Source organism: Antechinus flavipes, chromosome 3 (assembly GCF_016432865.1).
Source record: "Antechinus flavipes isolate AdamAnt ecotype Samford, QLD, Australia chromosome 3, AdamAnt_v2, whole genome shotgun sequence".
In the NCBI taxonomy this organism is placed as follows: Eukaryota; Metazoa; Chordata; class Mammalia; order Dasyuromorphia; family Dasyuridae; genus Antechinus; species Antechinus flavipes.
In genome coordinates, this window is record NC_067400.1 from 42,408,180 (window position 1) to 42,429,927 (window position 21,748).

The 21,748-nt window shown below is 40.7% G+C and overlaps 1 protein-coding gene and 2 long non-coding RNA genes across 6 annotated transcripts in view; 1 reads left to right on the plus strand and 2 right to left on the minus strand.

The window, feature by feature from the left end:
- EIF2A (eukaryotic translation initiation factor 2A) overlaps positions 1 to 21,748 on the minus strand; it is a 91,287-nt gene that overhangs the window by 21,903 nt on the left and 47,636 nt on the right. The gene's annotated exons all lie outside the window — the stretch shown is intronic.
- LOC127552946 (uncharacterized) lies at positions 3,374 to 12,847 on the plus strand. Its single transcript, XR_007951629.1, has 6 exons — positions 3,374 to 3,565; positions 8,070 to 8,165; positions 9,052 to 9,180; positions 10,726 to 10,886; positions 11,700 to 11,755; positions 12,696 to 12,847. It is a non-coding gene; the product is annotated as an uncharacterized LOC127552946 (long non-coding RNA).
- LOC127552947 (uncharacterized) lies at positions 13,103 to 16,529 on the minus strand. 2 transcript variants are annotated; one of them, XR_007951630.1, is made up of 2 exons: positions 16,054 to 16,529; positions 13,103 to 14,140 (listed from the first exon to the last, which is right to left on the minus strand). It is a non-coding gene; the product is annotated as an uncharacterized LOC127552947 (long non-coding RNA). The 2 variants fall into 2 exon arrangements; XR_007951631.1 differs by lacking the exon at positions 16,054 to 16,529 and adding an exon at positions 14,760 to 16,046.

Below are 21,748 nucleotides of genomic sequence, written 5' to 3' on the forward strand. Positions count from 1 at the left end.
TTCATTAACATATCAAAATTATTTCAAAGTTGTCAGTAAAACTTTAAAATTACCATATTCACATCATCTCAAAATTATCTGCACCATTTGGTAATCTGCTGGTCTTTAATGCACAGGTTTGGAATTTGTCTGGGATTTACATACCATAGGACCGGGACAGTAAAGTTTAGATGGCTCCCTCTGATCTAGCACATATTACCAGGATGTGATTTTTCATTAATGACGCTCCTACGAGCTCCTGCTATTGCTACTTTAGACTAGCTATTCATAAATTGCTAGATTATACTGATTAGAAGCAGGCAGGGAAGACAGAAGGACCAGAAGATGCAATTTAAAACGACTTGTAAAGGTAGAAATAAGAAGATTTGGTAACACATTGGATATGTGAGGAATTAAGAATGAAACAAAGGTAGTGAACCTAGATTACTGGATGGATGGTAGTGCCCTTGACCATAATAGGGAATTAAGGAAGTATGTGTGGAAGAGGTGGCAATTGGAAAGAATGATAACAAGTTCAGTTTTTGACATGTTGAATATGAGATACCCTGAAGGCAGTTGGTGATGTATAAGTGTAGTTCCAGAGAGATCTCAAAGTATCTTCTTAGAGATGATAGCTCCCATAAGATCAAATGAGATAGTGCAGAGGGATAAGCCCAGGACAGACCCTTGGGGGACATTCATAATTAGTGAGCATGATATGGATTAGAACCAGCAAGGGAGAGATCATGATCAGACAGATAAGAAGACAAGAAAAGGGAGAAGAAGAGTTGGGGAAATTATCTTATGTATAAGAAGTGCATAAGAAAGGATTTATATGATGGAGGGGGAAAATATGGGGAAGGGTGTAGAAGGCCAAGAGATAAGACTACATTCCAGGTTTTGAGTCTTATAGTAACTTGGCTCAATAAAATTCCTTTATTGATATAGCAGAGACTGCTTGTCAGTATAATAAAGTAATAATCTAGAGACTGAAGTAAAATGCAATTTTGGATTTAAAGCTAAACCTTTGAATTTAGGACAGGAAAGAATGTCCAGGAGGAGACTAAAGATTTTTTGGAGAAAGATACATGAGATAATAAACTTTACTCTGATGTTTATCTCAACTATTTACATCTCTAAGTAACCAAGATCTGGGACTTACACGGGATTTAATCATTTACACCATAGTAGAATTTTATTAGCCTATAGGAATTTTAAAGGAGTGTACTTTGTATCAGACCTATGAGCATTTAAGGTGTATATTTGTGTCTCTGATAAACTTCGAAGAGTCCACAAGCAGGACTTCTCTGCCTGCCCCCTTATGTTGTCACATCCCTCATCACTACAGGAGCTGGACTCCAACAGAAGGGGAGCAGGTAGTATTTGAACTAATTTTGTCTTTCCTTGAATCTGTAGTGCTTAGTACAGGGGTTGGCCCACAGAAAGCTTTTAACATGTTCATTGATTCTTGGATTATTTGTACATAATTGTTTGTATGTCATTTGCTCAATTTGATCAGGATCTGAAGGCAAGAAGTGCTCTAATTTTGCCATCTAGTGTTTAACATCTCAGAGAGGAAGCATTAGCACTAGGAAAGTTTCTAGACTGATGGCTATATATAAAAAAAATTGCATCACTTTCATTAATAATAATATCCACACTGCTCAAAGGGCGATCAAACTCTGTATACCCTTTGATCCATCAGTGTCTCTACTAGGTCTGTTACCTAAGATCATAAAAAAGAAAAAAGAACTCACATGTTCAAAAATGTTTGTAGCAGCCCTTTTTTATTTTTTTTGTTTTTATTTTTTTGCTGAGGCAATTGGGGTTAAGTGACTTGCCCAGGGTCACACAGCTAGACAGTGTCTGAGACCAGATTTGAACTCGGGTCCTCCTGACTTCAGAGGTGGTGCTCTATCCACTGCGCCACCTAGCTGCCCCATAGCAGCTCTTTTTTAGTGGCAAATAATTGGAAATTGAGTGGATGTCCATCAGTTGGGGAATGGCTGAATAAATGATGGTATATAATTATTTATGAAATATTTTTGTTCTGTAAGAAACGATCAGCAGGATGATTTCACAAAGGCTTGTAGAGACTTACATGTACTGATGCTAAGTGAAGTGAGTAGAACTGGGAGAATATTTGTATACAGTAAGAAAATAATACATTGATCAATTTTGATGGACTTGACTATTTTCAACAATGAAGTGATTCAGGCTAAATCCAATGGTCTTGGGATGAAGAGAGCCATCTGTACTCAGAAAGAGGACAGGGACCGGGTATGAATCACAACATAGCATTTTCACCTTTATTGTTGTTTTTGCTTCTTTTGTTTTCTTCTTCATTTTTTCCCTCTTTTTTGATCTGATTTTTCTTGGGCAGCATGATCAATGTGGAAATATGTATAGAAGAACTGCACACATTTAACATATATTGGATTACTTGCTATCTAGAGAAGGGGGTGGGAGGAAGGAAGGAGAAAAATTTGGATCAAAAGTTTTGCAAGAGTGAATGTTTAAAATTATCTTTGCATATATTTTGAAAATAAAAAGCTATTTTTTAAAAATAGCTTTTTACAAGTTATATGCATGGGTAATTTTACAGCGTTGACAATTGCCAAACCTTTTGTTCCAATTTTTCCCCTCCTTCCCCTCACCCCCTCCCCTAGATGGTAGGATGACCAGTAGATGTTAAATATATTAAAGTATAAATTAGATACACAATAAGTATACATGACAAACCGTTATTTTGCTGTACAAAAAGAATCGGACTCTGAAATATTGTACAAGTAGCCTGTGAAGCAAATCCAAAATGCAGGCGGGCAAAAATAGAGGGATTGGGGATTCATTGTAATGGTAAAAAGCTATTCTTTAGGGGGAAAAAAATTAAAAAAGAAAAAAACAAAGTTGGAAATTACAAGATTTAGAAAAAAAAGAATTAGCAATCAATCAAAAAAAAATCCCTAACAACCATCATCATTTACTCAGGGCAACGCGCTCTCCATTTCTTGAATCATTTCGTGCTCTCTACAAGCCCGAGAAGTGGGGATTATTCTCATTTGGCAGAGAAGGAAACTGAGGCTGAAAGAACGCAGGGGATTCGTCCCCGGTCACGCGGATGGAGCCTGAAGCAGGATTCGAACGCAGCTTCGGGCCCCTCTCGAGTTTCCTTGTATCCCTTCTCTCTGTTTGGAAAGATGCTCTCCATGGGCCGGTTCTGCCCAGTCGCTCCGAGCCTGCGCGCCGAGCTCCTTCCGCCACTCTTAGGGTGAGGAGCTCCCGCGCGTGCGCGAGAGCCTGGTTCGGAAGGGGAGGCGGGGAGAAGGAATTCTTGCCTGCGCATGCGCCGGTTCGCGCTCCCGCTCCGTTTCAAGTAGTGCTGGGGCTCGCCTCGGGGCCAGACCGGCCTTGCGCGGTGTAGTGCTGAGCGGCGGCCCCTGCGGTACCTACACTGTCAGGTTCTTGCTGCTCCTTCTCATGGCGGCGGCGGCGCTGCGGGCGAGGCCTCGGCCGACACGGGCGGCGTACCGGGCAAGCGGCTCAAGATGCAGTACGCCACGGGGCCGCTGCTCAAGTTCCAAATCTGGTGAGCGCGGCGAGGGCTGGAGGGATGCGGCCGCCGAGCCAGGCGAGGCCGGGGCTGTGCGGCCTAGTGCGGGCGGGCGGCGGAGGACGATGCGGGTGGGAGGAGGCCGGTGCCGGCTACAGACGTGTGCGGCGGAGGGGAGCGGGGCGGGGGCGCCTCCAAACTTTGACAGGTGGTTCCCTGGATGAGAGGTGCTTCTCGGGCCAGCCCCTGCCTTGCAGCCGGGGGCCCCGGGTTCGAGTTCCGCCTCCCCGCGGCCGTCTGGGCCCTCTAAGCAGGGCCTGAGCAGCGTGACCCCGGTGTTCTGTCCGGGTGATCCCGAGCCGGGGTCCGGTGCAAACCGGCTTCCCGGAGCTGCCTCCTTGGTGAGGTTATCGCGAGCCCCGGCATCTGCTCTGCGGGTCTTGGGCTTTTACGGGCCGGGACCCCCAAACACCGAGAGGGCATCCCCCAGGGCCCCAGCCCAACCCTCTTCCCTCTAGATGAGAAGGGACTGACAGCCAGGGTCACCCCCGCAAACCGAACCTGCCTTCGGAACCGGGACTCCTTCCTTGGCGTGCAGAAAGCGAACCCAGCCTTCAGTGCAAGCTCACACCCAGCGGACTTCGATTCATTCGTTTATTTATTCATTTATCTCAGCTTTTCTCGGGAGTGACTTAGAAAATCATATTACTTTGGAAATGAAAGTATCAAAATATCAAAAACAATGAGCAAGAAGCCGGAGAAATCTGCAGGATCATCCATTTCCATTCTTTGCCTAAAGTTTCTGTCCCTTCAGCCTTTCCCCCAGATCAGACTTTGTAACAGAAATGTCAGATAAAGGAAATGCTTTCTGAATACAACTTATATACAAGCCCCGCTTCTCCCCAATGCTACTCAAATTACATAGATCCCCCCACAAACAAGGTCCCGAGAAAGTCAAACTCGGGTTTGAATCAGCGTTATGGGTTTGAGCATTGATAGACCTGAGAGCCCCCTCTCCAGGAAAATGCTCTAGTGCCTTACCTTGTGACCTTGCCCAAGTCCTGGTCTGTTTCCTTATTTCCCAATGGAGAGGGCTTATTTGAAGTATCTTTAAGGTGCCTTCTAGCTCTAATTCCTTGTTTCTATTTTGTTCTTGCTTTCATCAGCTTTTATTTTTCAGTAGAAAGAGAAAAGCACAAACCCAAGTCTCTTCCCATATTTCTGATAGAAACTAAGCATTCAAAATATTAGGGCTTTAAAATTTCATTTTAACAATACTGTGAAGTCTGCTTCAGGAAATTGACTGGGACTGTCTTCCACTCTTGCTTTCCCCTTTTGATATTTTACAGTTTCTGTTTAGTTTCTAGTCTTTGACCTGTCATATTTATATGCACCCCCATTAAATGTAACAGATAATGTAATGCAGATGGTTGTAAATGAATGTACACCTGTTAGGGAGCACTGCACACCTGGCTGGCTTTTCTTGCAAGATTTAAATGTTGTACTCTGTCCCAATTGAGATTTTGAAGCCATATGTGGCTTTACAAATTTGATTCAAGAAGAAGCCTTTGCCTCTATAGAACAATGTATGATAGCACCTCCATTGTAATGTTCTTCTTTTCTCTAAAATATGATCATTCTCTGGGAGCAGGTTTCTTGGGGGACTCCTGGAGGCAGCCTTAGTTTCGGTTCTGAGTAAAGTCACCTCAAATGCAGCCAGCTGTTAAAGTACAGTCCTTTATTGTCTCTTTCAAAATAGCCCAGTTAGTTTTCTTAGAGGCCTATCTCCCTCCTTGGTTCTAAGAGCTCTTGCAGCTTGTCCTTTGTCTCTTCCAGCTTCAGCCTCTAGCTCCCTCTGAATCTCCAGTTCTGCTGACTCCTTACTGAGGCTCATCCTCTTATATGCTCTTTTAGAGATGTGAACTCAAAGGTTGACTCCTCCTCCGAGAGAGTGGGATTGTGGGTTCCTGACTTATGAATCTCCCAGACTTGTGAACTCTAATGTGTGAACTCTCAAAGGTGTAAACTTAAATATATAAGCATTGTTTCTATCAATTCCAGTGAGTTAACATTTTGTAAGGATTCTAGCATATCAAACAAGGCTGCTTTCGTGGAACTCCCGTCTCTGATAGGATGCCTATCAATGGGGTTGGAGGCATTTTTGTTTGTGTTTTGCTTTCGTAAACAGGCTATTCATGTAGGACTATTTCATTCTTTACAATTCTTGCTTAAGTGGTCCCTAATTAAGATATAAAATACATTAGTGTTCTTTACAGCTGGGACTGAAATGACTGAATGACAGAATTTGTACAGCATACTGTCGTAAATACGCAGGCCTGGATTCACATATTCTGGCTAGGTATACAGGCAATTGCTTTCACCTCCTTGCCCATACCTGCTCTGCATTGGTGGAAGGGCTTCCCTTACTGGGAGCCCCCTATCCTAAAGAAATGGCAGGTCCAATCTCCTCATATCCAGGATAAACATTTTAGTACTTACCCTAGATGACCACTAGTGGCAGATTTGGGACTTCTGATTCTTTTTTTTTTTTTTTTTTTAATTATAACTTTTTATTGACAGAGCCCATGCCTGGGTAATTTTTTTACAACATTATCCCTTGCACTCATTTCTGTTCCGACTTTTCCCCTCCCTCCCTTCACCCCCTCCCCCAGATGGCAAGCAGTCCTATACAAGTTAAATATGTCACAGTGTATCCTGGATAGAATATATGTGTGCAGAACCGAACAGTCCTCTTGTTGCACAGGAAGAATTGGATTCAGAAGGTAAAAATAACCTGGGAAGAAAGACAAAAATGCAAGCAGTTTACATTTATTTCCCAGTGTTTTTTCTTTGGTTGTAGTTGCTTCTGTCCATCCTTGATCAAGTGATTCCATCAGAATACATCCTCATCCAGTATCGTTGTTGAGGTATATTATGATCTCCTGGTTCTGCTCATTTCACTTAGCATCAGTTCATGTAAAGGACTTCTGATTCTTATTCAAGTGGACTCTTTCTACTAATCCTAACCCACATCAATTTCACTTGAAATTTTAATGAGTCATAGAGACTTAAATGTTTGTTAATTACCAATAAATTCTGTCAACAAAGCATAAAAATGCTTTTACAGTTTTTAAAATTGTTTTTCAGGGATTTTAAATTTTTGAGCAATTTGTATTTGGCTGAAATAGTAAATTTGTTTTGAACTTCATGTTACTGTTTTCCAACTGTTGATAATACTGCTCTGGTATACTGCTATTACATCAGCATAGCAACACAACACACAAATGGGACCAGAGGGAGACATAGTGTTGTTTTTTAAAACAAAGCAAAAGTCTATTGTCTTGATCATTCCTAAGTGCCACAAATACTTTATTTTTAATTGTAAATTGATGGAGGGATGAAGTTAAGAGTGTAATTTTGATGGTGACTTTGATTTTCTATAAGGAAAATAAAATTGAAGTTATTTGAACCCTTAAATTAGTTTTTAATTTCACAAAGGAAGCATCCCTGCAGTACAGACAAGGGAGTGATTGCATTGAATTTATCCCAATTTGTAAGTGAGCCTCAATTTACTCCTTCTTTCCCAGTGGGGCCTTATAACTTTTATTTGTAATCCCTTAGGCCATCTCAGTCTTCCTGAACTCTATCTGGTCACTGGACCCAGATGTTCTGGAGGGGACAGGGAGGGGGCTGACCTTGCCCAGCTTTAAGTCCAGTTCACTTGCAGGTCACAGCATCCCCTCCCTGATGTCTTGGTCTTCCTCAAGAACCAAGGACAAGCAACAAGGTCATCCTCTAATCTCAGATTTTAAAAGGAAAATCTAGTAAATTAAGTAACTTTTTATGCAAAGAAAGTAAGTGAGTGTGCTTTATATTTGAAGTTTTAAGGCCTCAGCAGTAAGAAAAGGCCTCTATGGAAGTTATTCCTGGTATCTGGTTTCATAAAAATCAGATGTCAACAGAATTACTAAGAAAAACTCTATTGTTTCACAGAAGGAAGTGAATTCTGCCAGCTCTCATATAGCTGAGAGGTATCATATGTTAGCTTGGATGAAAAGCCTAATTAAAGCCATTCTGCCATTTGGAATATTTTAACTGCTGATAACAGTTCTACAATGTCTGTTAGTTTTTACTGCTTCAGAAGCACCCATGGTTTTGTCATTGTAAATATGTTTTGCCTCCATGTAGATAGCTGACAACCTTGGCATGCCTCGTGCCATGGAAAAGTTGCTCCAGCCAAGAAAACGATCCCTTGATGACTAGGCCCAAGGGTACCTGAGCCATTGGAACTTTTGCTGGGCCTTTCCTCAAAGTTTCTCTGCTTTGGGAGACCTGCCAGAGCTTTGCTGCTGCTGCCTGGGAGACCCCAGAGTCGCCTCCGGGTACAGCAAAGTGACTGATGAGCTCTTTTACTGTGGAGTCTAAAGAATGTAAATCAACAAAATCACGTGTTCTGTGCGGAAATGGGTATAATGGCCATGCCTTGGGACCCACAGTGCGGGGTTTATGTTTCCTGATGGTTGTTGTCTGTTTCCTGTAGCATGAGGATGAACCACCTCAGAATATGAAACCGCCATTATCTAAGACAGCTCTGAAAAATCAAAGAAAACATGAAGCCAAGAAAGCTGCCAAGCAGGTACCGCAACTGTCGTCGCTCCGGGGCTCTGGGGTCGGTGGGCTCGGAGCTGGTCTTTTACCTGAGATGAGAGACATTGAATGTGTCCTTTAATTGAGAAAGAAAATTCTGAATAACACCAAGAATACAATGTCTGGAAAGCATAGGATTTTGTGTCAGGAAGGTACCCAAAATATTTTCAAGTGAAATCATAAAATGAAAGACTCAAAGACATAAGGCCCAACACTCCCTGCATGCACCGAGGTGATTAATACCTTTCCAGTTGTAAAGGATGGACTTGGACTTATCCCAGCATCTTCTTGGGGCACATTGATGAGATGGCTATCTGAAGTCACCCTCTCAGGAGTCCTGAAGTCCAGCAAGGCTTTATGTGGGGGGCCCATGGCCTTGGTCTCGTTGACTTACAATTACAGGCCACAAAACGTAATAGCTGTCAGATACCGAATTAAAGGAGCCAGTTGGGTAATCAATGGCAGTAAGCCCAATCAGTTTGACCAACAGGTTCAGCTAGAAGCATTTCTTTTTGTTAGGCGATATCTTCCTGTTCAGACCCTTAATTTATATCTCACAGTGTATAAAAGATAAAGTCACATTTTGATTTCTACATTTTATACATCTGCCAGGGGTCCTCAAACTTTTTAAATAGGGGGCCAGTTCACTATCCCTCAGACTGTTGGAGGGCCGGACTATAGTAAAAACAAAAACTTTGTTTTGTGGGCCTTTAAATAAAGAAACTTCATAGCCCTGGGTGAAGGGGATACACGTCCTCAGCTGCTGCATCTGGCCCGCCGGCTGTAGTTTGAGGATCCCTGATCTAGACTATGGTGGTTTAAAATTTAGTGTTTGTGTTTTCTTGGACCATTGTGTAACAGATAAATTCTTACAGGAAGCCAGAAACGAAGGCAGTCAGGATTTGGCCCTTAATCCAGCTCCACAGCAGAACCCCCCACGGAATGTCTCTCTGCCAACATCGGGAGACCCTGAGGTAGACAAAAAAATCAAGAACCTGAGAAAGGTAAGGGGCTTCTCCCTAAAAGGACAAACACAAATTGCCCAGAAAGGAAGGTGGGGAGGATCATCGGAGATGGGGAGGATCATCGGGTGACGGGGCTTTCTTACAGATGGAGGGGTGGGAGAGGAGATGAGAGAAGCTTGGACTTATCCTGGGCTGTGACATTGTAAGGGAAGGAGGCTCTGGTTCTGGGCTCATCCCCAATGATTGACCAGGTTCCATCTTAACGTCCATCATGTCTGCCAAATGCTGCATGTTTGTGCAGCCGTGGGGCCCAAGCTGTCTTACCCCTGAGCATGACTGGCCATTTGGGTCTGAGAAATGGAAGCTGAGAGGTCAGTGAGGTGCCCGGAGTCTCCCCGTCGCTTAGTGGGGGTGACCCCGTCCCTGGAAGCAGGTTCCTCGGCTTTCTAGGGCTTCTCACTGTTAGTTCTCACCTGGGGAGTCCTTGGGAGCTCCTTGATGCTGGGTTTAGTTGGAAGTTTGGGGATGTTGGGAGGTGGGAGGGGACAACATCTGTGGTCACTGGGCGCCCTCTAGAGGCCAGGAAGTCATAGAGCAAGGAGTGTGGCTACAGATGTGGGGAACAGATGTGGGGAATGGGAGTGGGACACAGCCATGGGGATGGAAGGCGGGTTCTGCAAACTGCTCTTTATTCTAACCTTGCTGTCACTCAACTCAAGGCTGTTAAGGCTCCCGAAAATATTTTAACATAACTGAAGAAAATTTCAGGGAATATTTCTAGTTGGTATAGAATGCTTTTCCAAAAGTGACAGAAAGGTGTTGCACGTGTACTTATGAGGTTCTTTCCCCGTGGTGGTGCTAGCAGATTTCCTCTGGAGTTTTTATCCATGCCGCCAGTGTTCTCCTCTAACTTATATCAGTTTCTGTTGTATTTATGGTTACTATTAGTTGTGGATGCTCCTATCCTCCTATGGAATGGAGCAGAGCTACTTGATGGGCACTTGCTAGGGTACCCAGGGATTCTAGAGTGACATCTGGGACCAAGGAAGAGAGGTCCTATTTTATGTGGCTTAAGTTTCTAAAAATTGGCTTATCCTGAGTACCAGCCCTGAAGTCAGGACCAGTTCAAATTTGATCTCAGACACTTAACACTTCCTAGGTGTGTAACTCTGGGCAAGTCACTTAACCCCAATTGCCTCAGCAAAAAAAATCCAGACAAACAAACTAAAAAAAACCTTATCCCTCTCTCAAATTTGAATAGTTTTTTTTTTTAAAGCTTTTTATTTTCAAAATATGCATAGATACATTTTTCAACATTGCCTCTTGCATAGTCTTATGTTTCAGGTTTTCCTCTCCTTCCTCCTACCCCTTTTCCTAGATGGCAAGCAATCCAATATATATTATACATGTTGAAATGTGTGTTAAATCCAATATGTGTAAACATATTTATACAATTCTTTTGCTGCACCAGAAAAAAAAATCAGATGAAAAAGGAAAGAAAATGAGTTAAGAAAATAAAATGCGAGTGAACAACCACAAAAAGAGTGACAATGTTATGTTGTGAACTACATTCAATTCCCACAGACTTCTCTCTGGGTATAGATGGCTCTCTTCTTCACAAGATCATTGGAACTGGCCTTAGTCATCTCACTGTTGAAAAGTCACGTCTGTCAGAATCGGTCCTCATATAATCTTCTTGTTGCCATGTACAATAATCTGGTTCTCCTCATTTCACATCTGTTCATGTAAGTCTCTCCAGGCCTTTCTAAAATTATCTTCCTGCTCATTTTTCTTTTCTTTTTTTTAAAATTATTATAACTTTTTATTTACAAAGCATATGCATGGGTAATTTTTCAACACTGACCTTTGCAAAGCCTTCTTTCCAAAGTTTCCCTTCTTTCCCTCCACCCACTCCCCCAGATAGCAGGTGTTCCAATATATGTTAAATATGTTAAAATATATGTTGAATCCAGAATATGTATATATATATATCCATTCAGTTATCTTGCTGCACAAGGAAAATTGGATCTAGAAAGAAAAAAACCTAAAGGAAAACAAAAATGCAAGCAACAACAAAAAGAATGAAAATGCTATATTGTGGTCCACACTCAGTTCCACAGTCCTCTCCCCGAGTGTAGATGGCTCTCTTTATTACTGAAGAATTGGAACTGGTCTGAATCAATTCATTATTGGAGAGCTCCATCCATTAGAATTGATCATTATATAGTCTTGTTGCCATGTACAATGATCACCTGGTTCTGCTTGTTTTACTTAGCATTCCTGGTCATTTCTTACAGAACAATACTTCAAATAGCTTCTTTTAAATTTTGTAAATAGCTTGTTACATTTTTGACATTGCCAATGATAACCTAAAATTTTTAAAAAATATACTCCCTCCTGGTCTTTCTGCTACAGTACTTTGATTTAAACAAAATAGGATGATTGAATTGGCTTTATTCTAATTTCAGATCTTTTTAAAAAATCAGTTTGTATGTAATGACTAAGTCTTCTAACACTTTTTTCTTTCCCCCTCCTTTAATCTCATTTGATTTTAATAGAAAGTGAACAATTGAAAGAATAAGCAGCTCGTGGTAAACAGCTTGAGAAAAATCAGGTATTATCTTCTGTCTTCTTTTGGGGTTATAGTTCTTTTTTAGCTTACTTTTCTGAAATAATTTATCAGCTAGGAGCATATAAATTCTTTTTTTGGTGTGTGGTTTATTTTGGCATGTTAGTTCTTAAAACAAATTTTTTTCTTTAAAAAAATGACTACAAATAATTTTACAAGTCAAGTTTCAGTCTCTTCCATTGAAGTCCTATACCAATGCCTTGATGTGATTTGGAGGCGATCCTGGACGAAACCATGATTGAAGGCTGAGTCTAATCGCCTCAGTAGACCTAGAAAGACTTCCCGTTTGTGACCTTGTGACAGATCGCTTTCATTTCTCTTTCTCCCAAGAATCAGGCTGGGCAGTAGATTTATACCCAGCCCCCATAGACATATCGGTATAGATACATGTATACCTGTATGTATGTTAGTTGAATAACACATTTACATGTATCATGAGAATGTTTAAAGAGCATCTGCAGAGGAAAATGGGGAGAATTGCCAGAGCCATCAATTCAGAGTGTCCACATTGAAGAAATCACAGATTATTGATCTATTGCTATGTTCTCACTCTAAAACAGATAAAATTACATAAATATCTGTCACCATCTGGTCTGTCACTGAAAATCATTTCAATTTTCTATTCATTTTTTTCACTGAGCTTGAGATGCATGGGGCCCTCTATGCCTCCTTCACCACCTGCCCAGTTGTGTAACTGCCCAAGCCCAATCTTCCTGACAGTTTTTCTTAGCCACAGATTGCAGCTCTGCTCTCACCCCGTCTTTGTGTAAAGGTCAGAAGAGGAGGCCATATAGGCAGGCTGGACTCTTTTTTACTGGGCCATTAATAGAATGTGTATGCAGATAACATTGATTAAATTGGAGTTTTAAAACTCAATTTTTAGAAATCCTTAGCTCAATAATAATGTTTTGAAATTTTTGTTTAGATGGAGAAGATCCAGAAAGAAAGTGCCCTCCTACAGGAGCTGGAAGACTTGGAGTTGGGTGTTTGAAGTGTGGAAAATCAGTTACCTGAAATCAGTGCAAATACATTCTCTGTATTAAACTTAGTAGAATAATTAAATTTTTTTGTTTCAAATGGCTGAGTCCACACACCTGTACATATTTGCTGTTCATCTACATTTCTAACCATTTATCTTAAAATTTGTGCATGTGGGAAATTATTTAATGTTAAATTTTTATTTCCTAACAAAAACAGATACAGAAATGCTTATGATACAAATTAATATTAATAATTATTAGTAAATATCAAAAAAAAAGCTTATCAGTTTGAGGGTTTATAAATTTGACAGCTTGAAGATCCCATGCAAAAAATTTGCAACAGAACCCCACTGTTATTTTCAGTTTCCACAGAACTATAGAGTTTAATAACATTTTAAATTTAAGAACTTTGTTTCTGTGTTGGATGAAAAATAAGAATTCTTTTGATTATTTTGTAAAGTATGTTCTAAAATAAGTTGGTATCTCTAAACACTCAGGATGATTCTCTATATCAGATTATTTTAATATTAGAAATATGACGGCTCACCCCCGGTGTTTGGGGGGAGAAGGCGTCACAGCCCTGGGGAGGGAATGCACTCCGTAAAGCCAAGGCCCTTGGGCTCTTGCTGGGGCTCGGGATGCCTCCACCCAGAAGGCAGCTCCGGGGAGGCCGGCCTTGGACGGGGCCCGGCCGGGGATCACCCGATAGCACCCCATGGGTCACCCAGCACAGGCCCTGCTTGGAGGGCCCGGAGGGAGGCGGAACTCGAACCCGGGGCCCCGGCCGGGGATCACCCCATGGGTCACCCAGCACAGGCCCTGCTTGGAGGGCCCGGAGGGAGGCGGAACTCGAACCCGAGGCCCCGGATACAGGGCTGGTCCGAGAGGCACCTCTCGCCCACGGAGGCGACTGTCAAAGTTTGGAGGAGCCCCCTGCCCGCTGCCCTCCGCCCTCCGCCCTCCGCCCTCCGCCCTCCGCCGCTTGTGGGTGTATCCGGCAGGTGGTTCCCTTCCCCCTCCCCGCAGCCCGCCTGCACTGGACGGAACGGCCCGACCCCGAGCAAGGCGGGGAACCGGAGCGCGAGGGCCAGTGCAAGGTGCCGTGAGCGCAGGCGCAAGCACAGTCATTCCTTCTCCCCTCGGACCCAGGCTTTCGCGCAGGCGCCAGCGCTCCTCACCCCAGCGTGGCCAGGAGGCGCGCGGGGCGCAGACTCGGAGCGGCGGGGCGGAGCCGGCCCGGGGAGTGCACCTTCCCGAAGTTAGCGGCGTCCCGGCTTAGCGACACCGGGAAACTTGAGGGGGGCCCAAAGCTGTGTCCGAATCCTGCGTCAGGCTCCATCCGGGTGACGGGGACGAATCACTTGCGCTTTTTCAGCCTCAGTTTCCTTATCTGTCAAATGGAAATAATCACCGCATTGTCAGAAGCATTCCGTAAACATTCAGACACCACAGCTTGCTCTGCCATCCCCACCTGAGGGGCAGCCCCTCAGCTCCCGGCTCCTCGCCACTACAAACAGGCCCGCCACAAAGCAGAGGCGCTGCCGGGCGTTATGAATGAAAGCGTCCAGTTTTTTGGTGGCCATCGGGCTAGAGACCTTCCTAGTGCCCCTTAATACTAATGCTTCCCCTCCGAGATTACGGCGGCGCGTGAGAAGGTGCCCACCGAGTACCAGGCAGTGTGGTGAGCACCAGAGGGCAAAACCCGAGCACTTCTTGCCCTCAGACCCTGGGCCAGTTGAGCGAGCAGACGATATACAAACAGTGATGTACACATTTTCCGAGAATCCGTGAACACGTTAAAAGCCGACTGTGGGCCGGCTCTGTGCTGAGCATTAGATGCTGGGAAAGCCAAAACGAGAACCTTTCCGGCCTCGGATCTTGATCTAACAGCGGAGACAACGTGCAGACTGTATAATCCAAGAGTCAGTGAACATCTACCAAGAGCCGACTGTGTGCCAGGCACTGGGCTAAATTCTGGAAAAAATAAGAGCAAAAAGACCATCCCTCACCTTAAAAAGCTCACAGTCTAACGGAGAAAGTAAAATACAGACAAGAGAGATTGCAGATCATCTCAAGGGGTCGGCACTGAGATTAAGAGCGCGAAAGATTTCTTGTAGAAAGGTAGGGCTTAAAGAAAGCAGGACAAAGAGAAGAAAAAGAGGAAGTTGCAGGCTTGGGGTTGGCTGGCCAGGGAGAACCCCGAGAGTCTAGCGATCACGTGTCTGGTGTGATTACCTCCTCTTGCCCTGTATAGATCCCGTTTATACATAGTTGTTTGCATCTTGTCTCCCCCATTAGAGTGGGAGCCCTTCAAGGGACCCTGTTTCTGCCTTTCTTTGTATCCCTAGCATTTAGCGCATACAGCAAGCACTTAAAATATGCTTTCTGACCGTCCGACTGTCTCATTTCATAGATGAGAAAGATCGAACACCAGAGAAATAAAGTGACTTGCCTAACTTCACATAATTTACACTGCAGGGTTCTAGACTCCAAGTCCGACACTCAGTTGTCATTTTAGAAATGGGCAAAATGGCCAACACGATTCAAAAAGTAACGTGTGTTTAATTAATTAAAAAAGAAAGAAATGAGCAAAATGAATGAAATCCAGAGAGATTTAGATCTGCCCAAGGTGAAACAGATGACAACTCACATTGCTATCTCACTTTAAGGTGTGCTGAGCACTTTACATATATTATCCCACTTGATTTGGTTTTTACAACAACCCTATGAAATATATTATCCTCATAATGCAACATATTTAACATATATAGGACTGCTTGCCATCTAGGGGAGGGGGCGGAGGGAGGGGAAAAATCGGAACAGAAGCGAGTGCAAGGGATAATGTAAAAAAATTACCCTGGCATGGGTTCTGTCAATAAAAAGTTATTATAAAATAAAATTAAATTTAAAAATAAATAAATAGATCACCTTTAAATCAGAAAAAAAAAAAAAGAAATATATTATCCTCACTTTACCAATCAGGAAACTGAAGGTCAAATGACTTATCCAGGATCATATAGCCATGTCAGACATTTGAGGAAAATTCAAACACAGGGCTTCCTGATTCTAAATGCACTACAAGACACTAATCTCAAGCAATAGGATCTCATAAATTATAACTACCAGATTCTTATCCCTTAGAAAGCAAAGTAAAGTAAAATAAATAACCTATCTTGCTATCCATAGCTTAGCCACTACAGGAAAATAACTTTTAAACAAGTTTTGTTACACGACAGTTCAAAACATGACAAAGAAATTGTACAGAACCACTAGGCATATAGTGCTAAAGATTTGTTGTAATACCGGGAGCTGTTGGAATACACGGGAGCCACCTGACAGTAGCTGCTGGAGATCCAAACCAGACCTTCTAACTGGGAGGCGTTGTGTTGTCTGTCCTCCCTCCGCTTCCCTCTGCCTCCAATTTATCTCATTCCCAGTCCACAAGCAACACCTGTGACAGCAAAAGCTCCCCTGAAACTCCTTCAGATGCTATGATCCACAGGCTCTCGGAGAATTGACCTGTCCCTTAACAGAGATTCGCTACTAATTTGTTGATCAATTCACAAATGGAGAAAAGCTAGCTCTGCAATTCATTGTGCTATTGGGAGAGGGGGTGTCCAAAAGGGAGAAAGCTCATTAATACGTTGTTTTTATCCATAGAAAGATAAAAGTGAGCAGAAAGAGTTAGGTTATAGACAAAACTAAAGGAGGCAATAATGAAGGTCAATTTTCATTTTCCAAAGACATTGTTTACTTAAAATATAGTCATTCCTACAGAATCCCCCCCCCCCTCCTGTCACTAGATCTGGAGCACTCAACTTCCTGCGATATGAAGTTGGCAACATTTGAATTCATATTTCTGAAACAGTATTTTAAGGGAGATACTTAAATTTGCCTTTGTTTCATGATTTGAATTTAAGCATTTCCATCTCAAAATACTTTGTTTCAGAAAAACGAATCCAAATGTTGCCAATATTTTATAGGCATTGGGTGACTTTAGGGAAACTGGTAGATGTTTTGAAACACTCCAGTCTGCTTCCTTATACAAAAAGCTAGCTTTAAAAAGCCATTGTTTAAGTGGTGAGATTGTATGGGATATCAAGACTATCCATCTACCCAGTTCTGTGGTCAGGGTAAGCCTCTGCTCTCTAGATATGCAATTAGACAGCCCATGGACAATTGACCAAACAATGTAATGTGAAGTTAATCATTCTTTTATCCAAAAATACCCACTTATGGTTCCTTTACGCTAATAAATCTGATGATCGCACAAGAATATGTGGGATTAATCACCTCCTGACTCCTTGCAATATTGTTCGTTTAGTACCTAGTAGGGTACCCAGTTCCTACCCTAGTAGCAGATTACCCTAGAAGTCTGCTTCTAACCAATTCTGATCATTCTGAATTGATATCTGACTTCAACAGAATATGCCACAAAACTAGTCACCATATTTTTCCCAACAGAATATGCTGACATCATTATGATAAATGCCATTTCCACATTCTGCTTCCAAGGGACATATGCAAAACCTACTACCCTTCACATCACTATTATCAATTTTATAATCAAGATAATATTATTTAGTACAGATCTTCCCATATATTTGAGTATCATCAATGACTATGATATGAACAACAAATATACCTCTTATGAAATTTTATCTTATAAATCATACTTGCCCTGTATGGATGAGACAACTCATCACTAATTATATTTTATTCATCAACTTCCTTCAAATTTGAAGAAATAAGTTTGATAAAATAGTTATCTTAATAGGACAAATTTGAGTTTAAATTTAGTTCTTTTTTTTTTTCCGAGGCAATCGGGAGGCCCAGGGTCACACAGGCAGGAAGCCTTAAGTATCTGAGACGATATTTGAACTCAGGTCTTCCTGACTTCAGGGATGGTGCTCTATCCACTAGACCAAACTATAGGCACTTGATGTACATTAAAGAGTAGTTACAAAGCTCACAATAGCATTATCCGAAGAATCCAAGCTATCAATCACTCAAAAGATAGAGGAATCATGAGCAAAAGCATAGAAATGAGGAATGGGGATGAAAACATTTAGAAGTTTGCAATGTTTGGTGTGAGGGATTTCATCAAGAAATGTGGAGCAAAATGATGCTGAAAAAAAGAGATTGAAGCCAACTTGTTAAGAATATGGGGTTTGAACTGAAGTTAAATTATGGAAGTGTTCTCCTTTAACTCTAACTTTTCTTTTAATTAATTTTTTTTCATATTCTTGAGTTCTTCCTGGTGGGATTGCCTATCTCTTCAACAAGAGATTATTTCCTTCCAATACTTACTCCTCATACTTAACTGTTTTAGAACCAGTGGGCAAAATATATCAGTAGTATCCATAAGACACTAATAGAAACTTTTGCTTTAACTCAGCTAACTAACCCTCCAAGGTCAAAGAGGAAATACTGTAAAAAATTAGGAAGATATAGACTTATGTTGCTGTTTCCCGCTCCCTCAGACCTCCTAGAATTATACAGGATTGTGCCTCAACAACAGAAAGGAAAAGAAAGACCACAAGATGCTGAAAAACAAAGGAAAATTACCTACATTTAAGAAAAATATCCTACAAAGTTAGACATAATCCTACAAGGAGAAAAATGAATGTTTATCTTCAAATCTACACCATCTTGACTTTCAAAACCTTTGCTACCTTTTTAAAATTATTGCTCATGCTTTGCCAAACCCCAACGCTGGATTTATCTTACTTTCTACCTCTTTGCTCCTATTCACATGCTGCTCAACAGAAATGGAGGAAACTATGAAATTTATGCAGGATGGCTCAACTATAAATTTGCTATCTAATCTCAGTTAGGTTCTTCCTGTAACAAGGCAAATATTCCATTCCTCCTTAATAGATTCACTATCCTGTTCTCCACAGCAAATGTCCCAAATTTCATTTCTCCAAAACAAGAGCTTCCCTTTCCCTCCTCCTCCTTATTTTATTTTGTTCAGATTATTCCCCCTCCATAATCTCCCTCACTCCAGTTTTATATGAAAAGTGACCTTTCTCTTTGCCAAGGCCAATCTTTCTGCATGCATCCCTGATCCCATGCTTTCCCTTCTTTTGCAACAGATTGCCTTAAGGATTATTTCCCCTCATTTATCTTCAGTCTTCCTGACTAGTGATTGCTCTCGTGCTTCCTATAGACATGCCCATATGAACTTGCTGCCCAAAATACTGAAACTATTCTTTATCCCACTATTTCTGCTAGCTCTCATCTTTCTCTCTCTCTTTTTAGTTTCTTCTCAATCTTTTATAATCTAACTTCTGACATCATCACTGTTGAGAAACTAAAAATACCAATTATCTTTTAATTCTAAAAACTAATGGCCTTTTCTCAGTCCTTGTCCTTCTTAATTTGTCTTAAGCATTTGACCCTGTCAATTAACTTCTCTTTGACATCCTTTCCTCTCTCAGTACTTTTGACACTATTCTCTCCTGCAGGGTACTCTTTCACAAAATAATAACAATTTATTTTCATTTTCAAATTCTCTCCTTCGTTCCACCCCTTTTCACACCCATTGAATTGAGAAAGCAAGAAATATGATAGCTATCACACAAAACATTTCTGCATGCTATTTCTAGGGCTAGGAACAAGAACAATTAAACAAAATGTGTTGAAATTTGCAATCTGAGTTTATCAATTCTCTATCTGTAGATTTGGGAAAGAATGCCTGATGATTTACTTATTAATAATATTTTAACCTAGCTTTATATTGCTAGAAATTGTCTAATTCAAAAGCTAACTGCAAATGTCAAGCTGACCTCAGAGGTGCTCCTGGAGAAGTTGGATAAGTGCAGGGAATGCTTGAAATTCTCTTCAGATCTTTTCTTGGGTCCATCCAATGCTTGTGTTTTTGGTTACATAAATTTGAATATTTATATTTATCTTAATTTGAATGTTTATCCTTAATAATATACATCTCCATGGATGTTGCCTGGAAACTGCCCTTTCTACAAAATAGCTTAACTGCTACATGTGACTTCTGTACTGGTGTTCTTTTCTGAACCCCTTTAAATTTTTTTCCCTGTATAGTATTTGCTTTATTCTTTTTTAAAAAAAATTTTAATAGCTTTTTATTTACAAGTTATATGTGTGGGTAATTTTACAGCATTGACAATTGCCAAACCTTTTGTTCCAATTTTTCCCCTCCTTTCCCCCACCCCCTCCCCTAGATGGCAAGATGACCAATACATGTTAAATATATTAAAATATATTAATAAATTAAATATAAAATAAGTATACATGTCCAAACCGTTATTTTGCTATACAAAAAGAATCGGTCTGAAATATTGTACAATTAGCCTGAAGGAAATCAAAAATGCAGGCGGGCAAAAATTTAGGGATTGGGAATTCAATGTAATGGTTCTTAGTCATCTCCCAGAGTTCTTTCGCTGGGTGTAGCTGGTTCAGTTCATTACTGCTCCATTGGAACGGATTTGGTTCATCTCATTGCTGAAGATGGCCAGGTCCATCAGACTGAACCCCTTTATATTATAAAACACACAAGAGTCTAGAGAGATGGACCTCTTCTAGCATTCTTCCTTTATCAAATGACCAAATTAAATTTTTTCTAAAATTATTTCATATATCAGGGTTTGTTCTTATAACTAAAAAGATAACTAAAAAGATTCTCTGTTGAAGTTATGATGGACTATTCTATTCATCAAAGTTACTAAATCTTTACAATTGATTTTCTGATGTTACAGGATACATTGTTTGGGTTCTGCTGACTTACTTTGCATCAGCTCATACAAGTCTTCCCAAGTTTTCCTGAAAACATCCTTTTCATCATTCTTTACAGCACAACATTATTCCATCACATGTGTGTACCATAACTTGTTCAGTCATTCCTCAATTTATGGGCATCTCCTCAGTTTCAAACTCTTTGCTATAACAGAAAACTGACATAATTTTTTTTTTTTTTTTTTTTTTTTTACATTTGGGTCCCTTATCTTTTTCTTTGGTCTCCTTGGGAAATAAATCTAATAGCAGTAACGAGAGGGTAAAGGGTATGCACAGTTTTGTAATCCTTTGGGTACAATTCCAAATTGTATTCCAGAGTGATTGAACTAGTACATTGTTCTACCAATATTTCATTAATGTATTTATTTTCCCACATTCCTTCCAACATTTGTCCTTTTTCTTTTCTCTTATTCTAGCTAATCTAATAGGTGTGAAGTGGTACCTAAGAGTTATTTTGATATGCTTTTCTTTAATTAATTATTCAGTTCAGTTTTTTAATCTAATTATTGTTTTTTTCCTTTGATTTCTTTAACTTGAAACTTGGATTTCTTTTTCTGAGAACTGCCTGTTTATATCTTTTGACCATTCATCAATTAGAAAATGGCTCATTAAAAATAAATTTAGCTCAGTTCTTTATATTTTTGAGAAATAAGGTCTTTACAAGAGAAACATGCTGTAAATGTTTTCCTCAGTTTCTTGCTTTTCTTCTAGTTTTGACTACATTGGGTTTCTTGATGCAAAACCTTTTTAATTTTATATAATCAAAATTTTCAATTTACTTCCTATGAACCTTCTCTTGCTTGTTTTCTCATGAACAATTCCATTGTCTAGAGATCTGAGAGAAATTTTCTTTTATGTTCCTTAATTTGTCTATGATATCTTCCTTTAAGCCTAAATTATTTTCAGTTCATCTTGGCATACAATGCTGGTCTATGCCTAGTTTCTGCCAACCTACTTTACATTTTTTCCATCAGTTTTAGTCAAATAGTGAGTTCCTGCCTCAAAGATGAAATTTTTGAGTTTATTAAACACTAGATTTCTATGCTCTATACTATTTATAAAATAAACTATTCCATTGGCCAACCAGTCTATTCTTTTTCCACTACCATATTATTACTGCTTTATAATATAGTTTGAGATCTGGTGCTGCTAGGCTGCCTTTTTTCATATTATTTAAAAATTGATTCCCTTGGTATTTTTTGACTTTTTTTTTCTTCTGATGAAT